General features: G+C 35.4%; 1 pseudogene; it reads right to left on the bottom strand.

The window, feature by feature from the left end:
- Positions 1–211: 211 nt before the first annotated feature.
- Positions 212–1,493, bottom strand: LOC109244225 (annotated as a pseudogene).
- Between the last annotated feature and the right edge of the window lie 11,313 nt (positions 1,494–12,806).

Raw genomic sequence — 12,806 nt, 5'->3', positions numbered from 1 at the left:
TTTTTATCTTTTTATTTGGTATTGAAGATGCCATTAACATTTCATTTCAGATAGATTAGGCTTCAACAAATTTGGCCTAAAATACAAAAAAGAAACTGACAACAAAAAGAGACATTTCAGAACACATCCATATTTAGCTCAATTGCAACTGTAGAGGCCGGCGATCCTCCTAATTTCTCTCTCCATTTAACACCAAAGATGAGCATAGAAGTTAGTGGAAGAATCTCTTTCGACATCTAGCTGATCCCAGCTCCTCATATTCAGCTTTGGTGACACACATTGCATCAAAATCAGGACTTGATGCCAAGAGTGATCCTCCACGCCAAACACCTAGTATAGGATCTTCTTGAGTCGTAATCTTTAAACGGTATTTATATGGGACAAGTGGCCGAAGGTCCATTTCTAGTCTTTGAGCAAAATGAGGGAATAGAGTAGTGCCTCCCGTCAAAATGATGCTCTCATAGAGAAGAGGTTGAAGATGAGAATGGCAGGAACTGATAGCTCTAACAATGCACTCTGCAAGTCCAGCCTGATTCAGTCCCAAGTCAGCTGGACGAAACATCATCTCTGGGACGAGGAACCGCTCATTTGTCAACCCAAATTCATTTTTTGTCAGATCAATTCTTCTTGATCCATCGTTGCTCCGCAGCTTATCCGTTTGTCCTCCTGCTGCTTTGGAGCTGCTTGATCATTATACAAAGAAAGGTATCTCTTTGCTTCTTCCGGATCTTTTAGGAATCCCTTAGTATGTGTAATACCATCAGGAAGCACATACGTGCACCTAAACAAATTGTCATTTCCCGGTTTCCTAGCAATCTGCAAGTCCCTGGCAACATCCAAAGACACAAAGCAGAGTTTCTCTTTTACATCATCTATAAGGAATTTCTCGTCCATCAAATTAACGCTCCTGTAGCTCACCAACTCCTTCAAGAAATTGCTCAAAGCTTTCCCACCAAGATCAAGCCTTTTTAAGCCTTAATTCAATGTGAAATTCTGAAACACGGGCGAGGCATGAGTAAATGAAAATCCACAGTCCACAACTAAGCTGCATTGAGCTTTAGACACAATCCCATAAGGGCGACGAGATGCCTCACAGAGATGGACCAAAGAGGGGGAATCCGAAACATAAAGAGCCTTAAAATTGAAATCTTCGGAGACGATTTCATCAAGGGAGTGTTATATTGAAGGGAGATTGAAAAGGGGTTCAGTGAGGAGGAGAGAGGACTGGGAAGGAGTGATGTTGAGGAGGTTGGAGAAGATATGGGACCAAAGGGAGGACTGGAGGTCCGGGTTGATAAGGTAACCGCGGTCAAAAGGGCGGCGGACGGTGGCGGAAGTGAGGTCCAAGTCATGGGAAAGTAGCTGATCCGCCATTTCTTGGAAGAAAGTGGACGCCCCATGCTGTTTGGGACAATAGTTGTTGGGTCTCTTTCGCCACCTATTCCAGCCTTGATTAGGCCCGCGCCATTTTCCAATACTACAACGTTATTCATTTTGGCTCTAAAATTATCCCTCATCTATTGGGAGTAGGTCAATTCTTCCCCCAATTCCTCAATCTCCATTTATTCGGTCTTCATGTATGACAACTTTCTATCTCAGGCTCGGTACATTCACTATCGGTAGCTTCATAGACATCCAATTTGTCTTGAAGTTAAGTTATTCTAGCCAGCAACTTAAGTCTATTAGTGTTGAAGCTGAGTGATTATAGGCAGTAAGTTTGTTGGAACAATGTATGCTGAGTGATTATAGGCAGTAAGTTTGTTGCTTATGGTTTCCACTTTACTCTTTCGTCTCAGCCATTTAGACATGTGCCAGTATTGGATATTGCATTTGACGGGCCATCTAGAAAGGTGTATAAATTTGTCCAATTTGCATCCAAATTCCTTAAGGAAAGAGATAGTGATGTCATACTCTCTAGGGTGAACATCCAAATACATCAATTTTTGGACTCTTCACTCGTCAAATTGTTGGAGAAATGGTTGTCTGATGCCATTGAAAAAGGGGTCCATTATCTTAGTCTAAGCGTAAATAACACAACAATTCGTGGAATCCATGTATCACCCCTGAAGATACCCCCACTCTGGGGTTATCTAGAACACTACAGCGTTTAACATTGTCTTCAAAAAGACAAGGCATCTCTATTCCACATGGCTGGAAGATTCCCACTTTGGGATATCTTGAATTGAGAAGTTTTCTTTCAACCATGATGTCTATGATGACAGATCATTTTGGTTTCATGGGTGTTCAAACTTGGATCACCTTGTCTTAGAAAAATGTGGCGTTAGGGGTGATGAAGTAAAAGAATTACATATTCAATTTGGATTATTGAGAAGGCTAGTAATTCTTGACTGGATATTCTTTACCAACTTCCAGGAAGTAACACTCAAGGTATCTACTCCAAAGTTGGTGTATTTTGTTATGAAAGGTGGTCATGCTGCTAACATAGTGTTCTTGGAAAGTATGCCCTCTCTCTGCAAGGCCTGTATATCTCTCCCCTGACTTGTTCCCATACCCAGGAATAGTGAGAGGAAGTTGTGGTATGGGGAGCTTGGCATCAGGTTGTTTCAGCATTTTGGAAGGGTGAAACATCTTATTATCTCAGTTGGAACTTTGGAAGTTGTTGGCAGGGCCCTAGTTGATAAAGAAACAACAGAAACAAGATTGGTGTCAAGGGATGAGATGTATTTGACGATAGAAAACATTAAAAATACTTTGGAGGCAGATGTTGATGTGTTTTCGTGGGAGTACGAGGAAGATGGGGAGTACGAGCATCTTTTAACCTCAAAAAAGGTGATGCTCTTCATAATGGAAAATTTTGGCGAGATAGAGGGTCTGAGAATTGAGAATTAAATGTAGGCAATTTTCCATTATGAAGAGCATAACCTTTTTTGAGGTTAAAAGATGCTCGTACTCCCCATCTTCCTCGTACTCCCACGAAAACACATCAACATCTGCCTCCAAAGTATTTTTAATGTTTTCTACCGTCAAATACATCTCATCCCTTGACACCAATCTTGTTTCTGTTGTTTCTTTATCAACTAGGGCCCTGCCAACAACTTCCAAAGTTCCAACTGAGATAATAAGATGTTTCACCCTTCCAAAATGCTGAAACAACCTGATGCCAAGCTCCCCATACCACAACTTCCTCTCACTATTCCTGGGTATGGGAACAAGTCAGGGGAGAGATATACACGCCCTGCAGAGAGAGGGCATACTTTCCAAGAACACTATGTTAGCAGCATGACCACCTTTCATAACAAAATACACCAACTTTGGAGTAGACACCTTGAGTGTTACTTCCTGGAAGTTGGTAAAGAATATCCAGTCAAGAATTACTAGCCTTCTCAATAATCCAAATTGAATATGTAATTCTTTAGTTCATCACCCCTAACGCCACATTTTTCTAAGACAAGGTGATCTAAGTTTGAACACCCATGAAACAAAAAAGACATGTCATCATAGACATCATGGTTGAAAGAAAACTTCTCAATTCAAGATATCCCAAAGTGGGAATCTTCCAGCCATGTGGAATAGAGATGCCTTGTCTTTTTGAAGACAATGTTAAACGCTGTAGTGTTCTAGATAACCCCAGAGTGGGGGTATCTTCAGGGGTGATACATGGATTCCACGAATTGTTGTGTTATTTACGCTTAGACTAAGATAATGGACCCCTTTTTCAATGGCATCAGACAACCATTTCTCCAACAATTTGACGAGTGAAGAGTCCAAAAATTGATGTATTTGGATGTTCACCCTAGAGAGTATGACATCACTGTTTCTTTCCTTAAGGAATTTGGATGCAAATTGGACAAATCCATACACCTTTCTAGATGGCCCGTCAAATGCAATATCCAATACTGGCACATGTCTAAATGGCTGAGACGAAAGAGTAAAGTGGAAACCATAAGCAATAGATGGTCAAGCAGTAAACAAGGACTTTATATGATAGGGGCTTTGTAATAGACATTTCAACATCTTACTTCCTATGTTCCAATAACTATGGGGAAAATTCTTAACTCTATTGAAAAAAATAAAAATTAAGAATAGGAAAGCAGCTTGCAAGAAACACAGAGCAAACTTGCCGATAGTTGGATTTCATCAGTATATACTAACATCTTTTGTTGAGTTTTCTTCTAACATCTTTTGTTGAGAGAGTTAGGGTTCATGAATGGTGTGATTGAGGAATTTGGGGAACTCGTTGGTTTAGCCTTTTACTGCTGCATTTTGCATTTAATGTACTCCCTAATTTCTGTTTGGCTTGAATTATTTAACTGATTCTCTTCTTTGACAAGTTTTTTTTTAGCATAATTATCGTTGTGCCGAAGTAAAGAAGAAGTATTCAAAAACTACTTTTTGTACTAGGATAGTAGTCTGTTTGGTTTGAATTGCATTAACTGATTATTATAATAATTAAATCAATTTAACAATCATATTAATGTTCAGTCAACGTACAAAGAGCAGGGGCGGACTCACATGGTGCCAAATAGGGGTGTTCATGGTTCGGTTTGGATCGGTTTTTCCCTAAAAAGAAACTAAACCAAGTAATTCGATTTTTCAAATATTAGAACCAAACCAAACCAATTAAGTCGGTTTTTTCTCGATTCGATTTATATCGGTTTTTCGGTTTTTTCGGTTATTTGTCAGTTTTTCTTAAATATAAGACATACACTACCAAACACATATTCCGTCAACCACATTTTCAACGTAACACTATCAAATCAATTGCCCTCTAAGAAATCTATTATTTACTAAAATATATTGATGATGATTGAATCACATAGTGATAGGGGTGTGCATTCGATTTATCGATTCGATTTTGACCCTTATCAATAATTACTTATCGATTATTGATTTGTACATATGCTTATCGTTATCGTTTCAATAAGGTTTCGATTTTTTCGGTTTCGATTTATCGATTTTGGGGGCTTATCGATTACACCAATAAGAAAATTTGCGGGATTCCACGGAAAGTGTATCGCTATAAACGCGCCTAACTAATATGGACAAAAAAGAAGCTAAAATAAGACGAACACCATTTATAATATAAAAATTGTGTAAACAAGCACATGCAACAAAACTAAAGTAAGGGATCAAATGTATGCCACCAACACTCCAACGGTATAAAAAAAAACAAAACAAAACAAAGCACATCATCACGGCTAATTCTGTTTTCCATTAATTTGAACTTCATTGCCTTGATCTTTAAATATGATCATTCCTTAAATGTGGTAGAGGAAATAATAGGGTAAGGGACTTAGGGTAAAGGAAAGGGTATAGATTAGGGAAAATAATATTGTATAGCCGCTTTCAAAATAGTAGCGGAATATATATACATTCTGTATGTTATATTAATCTACACAAATAGGTAATTACTCATTTAACAAGTGTCTATAGTCTAGGGGTGTGCATTCGATTTTGACCCTTATCGATAATTACTTATCAATTATCGATTTGTACATATGCTTATCGTTATCGTTTCAATAAGGTTTCGATTTTTTCGATTTCGATTTCGATAACAAATAATCGATTCGATTTATCGATAAACCGATTCGAATGCACACCCCTATAAAGAAGTGTAGTTTAAGCTTATTTTCCAAGTTACTTATCCGTGGTTACATATAGCTAGCAGATAGTAGGGCGGTGCATAATTTGGTAATACCAAAATATCGTACTGAAATCAAAAAATTTGGTATTTGGTATTCGATATTTTGGTATTCGGTATGATATTTGTTTTAAGTTTTAAAAAATATTTGTATTATGTATGGTATTTGGTATTTTAAAATAAAATACCGAAATATCGATACCGTACCGAAATATATATTATATTACACAATACATATATTACTAATTATAACATAACTATAAAAATCTAAAATTTTACTATCCTTTATTCTCTAAGTTTATCAATTAACTTAAAACAAGTAACAAGACATTTCTAATGATAGAATTTCTTCCTTTATATCTATAGTTTTCTCTCTCTGGGTTGATATTTGCTAGTTTTGGACAAAACTTTAGTTTTGTACTTTTGAGTACTTTAAATAAAAATATTAAAGTCTATGACTCTATGCATGATAATAGGTGAATTTGACTATAATCACACCTTAAATAATCACCTTCTTGTGTAGTTTTAATGCTAAAAGTGATGACAAAATGCTCTTATTAGTGCTTTTCATGATTTGTAGGTGATATATGTATAAAGAAGGCTAAGGAGCAGTTTTGGAGTCAAAAGTGATGAAAAAGAGGCCAACTGTGAAATTTCCCAAGTGACCCGTGCAAAAACAGGCCGAAGATTCAGAGAACTGGATCCACCGCGGTTCCACCGCGACCGCGGCAGAACCGCGGTGGGAAGAAGCTGCAGAAGATTGAGATTCCGCGAGGGTGTTTGGCCGCGGTTCTACCGCGACCGCGGCAGAACCGCGGCAGGCGCAGTAAACTTCAGGGACCAAAGTGTCAATTACGGGATTTTTAAGCCTAAAACCCTATTTAAAACATTAGACTTCGCCCAAGAGAGGCAGGTATTGATTTTTTAGGTTCTTAGCAAGGAAAACATTGTGAGAAAATACTCTAAACATCTTTCTTCTTTTCTTTTGATTTTATGATGAATTCAAGCTTAGTTTATTTACCCATAGCCATGAGTAGCTAAATTCCTTGTCTAAGGCTTTGATGGAACCTATTGGGTGATGAACTTCTTGTTTATGTGAATACAAATTGCGAGTTTAATCTTTATTTGTTCAACTTCGTGTTCGTTGTAGTTAATTGACAGGATCCTCAATTAGCTGTGCCTATTTAGTGTGCATAACTTGGAAAATAGTGCATATTTAGGGTATTGTTGAACAACACCACTCCTAGATTATTAGAGGAATCTATAATTGCGGGCTTAAAGGCGGGATTAGGAATAACGAAGCCTTGGGTGCAATCTAAAGTGAATTGTGCTAAATAAAGTAAGCTAGTGTAGCTCGGGAGAGTGCAATAGTAGATTACTGTAATTACTCGGGAGAGATTTGCGGTAAGATTAGCGTTNATAATAGGGTAAGGGACTTAGGGTAAAGGAAAGGGTATAGATTAGGGAAAATAATATTGTATAGCCGCTTTCAAAATAGTAGCGGAATATATATACATTCTGTATGTTATATTAATCTACACAAATAGGTAATTACTCATTTAACAAGTGTCTACAGTCTAGGGGTGTGCATTCGATTTATCGATTCGATTTTGACCCTTATCGATAATTACTTATCGATTATCGATTTGTACATATGCTTATCGTTATCGTTTCAATAAGGTTTCGATTTTTTCGATTTCGATTTCGATAACAAATAATCGATTCGATTTATCGATAAATCGACTCGAATGCACACCCCTACATAGTGATGAAATCAAATAGTGATGAATAAGTTAAGGACTCAATTAAAAATATTTTTTTTAACATGAAATGGATTCTTACACTTAACAAAAGAAAACTACCAATCAAACTAGAATATAAAGGTAAAGAACTATACTAAAAGTGCAAACGATTAACATTCACCATAAAAATTTTGAAACTTGTATAAAAATATACATATATATAAGTGTAATCATAAATTTGAAATAGTTACTCCTATAGTCGGTTTGGTTCGGTTTTTTCCGGTTATTTTTTGATTAAAACCAAAACCAAACCAAGTTTGATCGGTTTTTAAAATTCAAAACCAAAACCAAACCAAACCAAAAAGTATCGGTTTTTTTGGTTTGGTTTTCGGTTTGGTTCGATTTTTCGAGTTTTTATGAACACCCCTAGTGCCAAGGGGGTTCAGTTGAACCCGCTTCGTTGAAAAATTATACTGTGTATATAAGTAAATTATAGTTCAAATTTATTATTCTCATGCCCTCTCCCTTGTCATTTTACTATTTCACTTTACTTTTTTTTTAATTCTCTTTTCTCTGCAAATAACAACTTCTTTTTTTTAATAACAAAAAAAAATTCTAGATTTATTTAAATATCTTAGAGTAGACAAATATTTGAGCTAAAATTTGTTAAATTAAATAGATAACTTTCTGAAAATATAGATAGATAATATTTTTAGCCTTCTTAAAAATATTTGTTTCTTTGTTAAAATTATAAAGTACCAACTTTAAAATGACTTCATTTTGAGATTGTATCAAGAAGAAAAAAGGATAATAAAATGATCAAATGAAACTACATATACTATTAGGCACGTTTGTTTTTTTACTGAACCCGCTTATTCAAAATCTTGGGTCCGCCACTGACAAAGAGGAAATTTAAATATATTCTCAGTACATAAATGTTACACTACTTTAAATCGATCAAATAATAAGATACACATATTTGATAATCAAAACCATGCTCAACGTCTAGTCTCAAATAATTATTTCTTGGGTTATTGATTGGAATGGTCCCGCAAGGTATTGTTTTTAGCCAAATATCCTTAAAATTGGCGGTACTTAAAAAATGGCTCTCGGATTCGCACAAAGTTATTGCTCTTCAAAAATTTTCTTGTGGATTGATAGAGTTTGTATTGTATTTACTCTTAAAATTGTTCATCAAAATCTATCTAATTTGCATGATTTTGCTCTTCAAGAATTTCTCTCTCGGAATGGTGGAGGTTGTGCTATTATTACTCCACCTTTCCGTTAAATTCTTCATTAGAGTCTACCAGGTTGGCATGATTTTGCTTTTCGCGAATTTCTCTACTGGATTTGTTGAGTTTATGCTATATTTACTCTATCTATATGTAGTAGTCAAACAACACCAAATCAAAAAGACTCACTTTGTTTTCTTCAACACTTTCTAAGATCCAATAATTAAATTTTGAGCTGTTTACCGTAAATCACAAAATCGGTATTTGAACTAAAATTTAAGCATAATTTTTTTTTTCTTGGGGACAACTGACGGCTACATAGTAAGTAGTAGGTAATATAGTAGGTATACATATAATAATAAATAATACTACCTATAAAAACCCATTTCACTATATAGTATATTTTAGATTTAGACGCACTATTTTTTTAGTTCGCTCAGCTAAAAAAGGTTGCGGCTAGTTTTTGTGTTGTTTTGGGGATAGATAGCTATTTAGATTAATTTCTCAAGAAAATACAACAAAAAAGATGTTTGTTTAGTTATTTCTTTTTATTCATATTATAAAGAGTCATGTCGAATCATTTCCACTTTCAAGAAAATTTGTGCAGTCAAAATGATCTTAAATTGCCAAAGAGGGATAACTTAATCGGAAATGCACCTTCTATTTTACCTTAAAACTTGTCTTTCTTGAGGTGTTTTTGACATTCTAAATTGTGTACTGATTTTGTAAATACATAAATAATGATACATCAAACAAGTTGACCATTTTTTTCTTTCAAAAGAAAAGAAAATAAGAAGTCTGCGATCTTTGTCATCGTTGTTAATTACATTTATATAAATAGTCTAGTGTTTTCAATTTATAGCATTGCTTATCAGTTTAGGGACAGTTGATCACGCCCAACTCTAGTCCTAAAAAGGATAAGCGGTTGCTGCAAATATAATCCGGTCTAAAAGTCCGGAGTCGAATCCCACAGAGAACTAAGGTTCGCTGTAATTGTTCAATATCGCAAAGAAGACAAGTTTGAACAATTTCTAAATTATAAAAATTGAGATTTATATTTCTAACTAATTAACCAACAAATACTATAAAACGGTAAAATTATCAACTAACGAGACAAAGGTTTGGAGACTAAATTAAGGAGGTCTAGAGTTATGATTTCCCCAATTGTTGATTTCATTAGTTGTATGTTTCTTATAGCTTTGACTTAGTTGTTGTTGACATGTGATTTTTGACCCTCCCCGAAATTTTACCCATTTTAGCATGTAAATATTTAGTTTAGGCCTAATATCGCCATTTCAACTAATGTTTACTATTTTACTTTATTTTATTAAAAGAAAATGAAAAATTATAAAAAATAGGTTTATTAATATTTTATAGTCATTTTTAACCTTAAAAAAAAAATACAAAAATAGTACCCTATCTTTATTTTTATAATCTTGAAAACACAAAAAAAACAGTTTTATGTTTTATAGTTTAGTTCAATTAATTAAAATTAGTTTTATATTTTTATATTATAATTGTACATAATTTTAGAAGAAAGAATTAGTTTTAGGTTGGTTTATCCCGTTTTTATAAATCTTATAGTCCATTTTTTTAGTCTTTGGCCCAAAATCCCTAGCCCATAGTTCCTAGACCCATATCCCTAGCCTAATCCCTACCCTATATAATACTACCTACACCACAAACACACCATATACACCAAAAAAAAGGCCCCAAAAATCCTAAAAGGAGATGGCCGCAACACCCTTTTTCTAATTTGGATCTTCCCAAAAGAGATACCAAATCTCAAAAAGAACACCTGACTCCTTCACAAACTTTGAATCCAATTAAAAGAAAAGAGCTTCTGCCATCTCAACCCTACATGAGCAACACAAGAATGGAAAGTTAGCAGCATGATTTCAAAAAATTTTAAAAAAAAGGGGGTGATACGTTTATGCTCCTTCCTTCTCGATTTCAGTTTGGTTTCAGAAATAGAGTTTGGTTGAAGTTTCTGTCAAATTTTCGAGGTCGTATTTGGGTCCGGATCGTCGGTCCTCTTGTTTTGATCCGATTTCCTTGTCAACAGTAAGGTTTGATTTCTTCCATTGTATTCTCAAATCAATTCTTAAGTATGTGAATAAATAACTTTGATTTGGGTGATATGTGGAAAGGGGATTGAATTTCTTTTATTATGTATTAGTTCATTTAATGATTAATTTTTTGGAAGTGTTTTAAGTTTGTTGCAATTGAAATCATGGTATTCTTTTGCCACGAGGAAATATGTACTGAATGTTTCAGCTTTCTTTTTTTTTAGTTATCAATTTTACGTTTAGATTGCTGAATAATCTTTGAGCTTAAAATTTCCATTCTTGTTTGAAGAACGTGAATCGTTCTTAGTTCTGTTGGAACTAAGAATTGTTATTTTTTTACTAAATGTTTAGTTTAGAGTAGTCTTTCTGCTTCTTGTTTCATTCGTTCTCGAAGATTTTATTTTTGAAAAGTATTAGTTGTATAACTTTGAAGGATAATTTAGTCTTGTCTTTATGGATATGCTACCATTGTGAGTTATCGTTTATCCTTAGAATTCGAGGCGCGCCGTTTAGCGAATTTTCTACGGCCCTTGCAAAGTTGAAAACGCGTAGTTGCTTTAGGCGCATAATCTTAAAATTACCTTCCTAAACTTGGGTGCGCATTTCATGTGACCCAAATTCAAATCTTAATAACGTTGAATAGAATGTGTTTCGGATTGCGGGTGCAGTTCATGTGACGCGGTCCAAAGACATATTTTAGACGACGTTAAATCTTCTTTAAAATGAATAAAAGCGGTTATAAAGTTAAAATTATACCATAGGCTAAAACATGTATTAAAATCAGATAATAGGCCAATTGTAATGGTTTAAGCAACCGTGCTAGAACCACGGAATTCGGGGGTGCCTAACACCTTCCCCGGGTTAACAGAATTCCGGTTTTCAGAATTTCTAGTTCGCAGACTTCAAAAGGAAAGTCGAAATTTTCCTCGATTTGGGATTCAAGTTAAACCGGTGACTTGGGACACCAAAAGCCAATCCTTTCCCAAGTGGCGACTCTAAAAACCAAATAAATAATCACATTTAGAATAATGTCACTTTGAATGGAAAAACTCCCTTATACATTATCCTTCGGGGTAGGTGTGTAAAAAAGGAGGTGTGACAGTTGCCTTTATCAATCATAAACTCTCCATCTATCATCAATCTCTCTCAAGCAATTATGATAAATTACTAGACGCACTCTCTCAAGCTACGCTAGCTAGATTCACATTACAGTTCACTTAGATCGCACACGAGGTATCGTTATCTCTAATCCAACCTCTAAACCCTCGGTTATGACTCTCGCCTATACTCCGGGAGTGATGTTGTTCAAACAACTACCTAAATATGCACTCTCTCTCAAGCGGATACATAATAAATAGGAACGGCTAATTGAGGATCCTTTCAATTAACCAAAATCAAAACGTAGTTGAACAAATAGAGATTAACAACTAACTCAAAACTATATTAATATAACAACCAATTCATCCCCAAAAGGTTCCATCAAAACCCTAGAAAACGAATTAGCTATTCATAATAGTATGTAAAACTGCAATACTAAAAATCATAACCAACAATGAAAAATAGGAAGATGAAGGAAAAATTTGTTGAAGAATTCCCCGCCTTGCTCCTATTGTGTCTCTGCCTCCAAGGGTGTTGTCTAACCCTAAAGTAGTGTCTCCCCCTTCAAAGTGGTGTTTTAGGATGTATTTATATGACCTAGGGTTGATGAGGGGCGGAATTCTTCAATCCAACTTCGGATGAGAGAGCTGGAATCCGCGTCTGCCTTCGCGTCTAGACGCGGACTTTGATGCGGATCCGCGTTTGCCTTCGCGTCTAGACGCGGACTTTGACGCGGATCCAGCTTTTGAAATTCTTCCATTTCGCGAAGCGCTCCCTTTGCTTCGCTTCGCTGTTTTGTGCCTTAACTTTTCTCCTTTTTCGCGTCCGACTTCGTGCCACGCACGAGAATAGACGAGATCCCACTCCTTTAATTTCTTCTTTTTGTGTCGAATTGTCATCTTTTGATCATTTATCATCCAAACTCGTTCCTACACATAAGAAACACATAATGAGTATATTTCACTTTGAAAATCATGTAATCTCCCGCGACACACACAAGAATTAATATGCAAATATACTCAAAAATATGCACTTTTCATCATTTATCAACGGTTCATAAATC

This window comes from Nicotiana attenuata, unplaced genomic scaffold (genome assembly GCF_001879085.1).
Source record: "Nicotiana attenuata strain UT unplaced genomic scaffold, NIATTr2, whole genome shotgun sequence".
Taxonomy (NCBI): domain Eukaryota; kingdom Viridiplantae; phylum Streptophyta; class Magnoliopsida; order Solanales; family Solanaceae; genus Nicotiana; species Nicotiana attenuata.
This window is presented reverse-complemented; position numbering and strand designations above follow the sequence as displayed.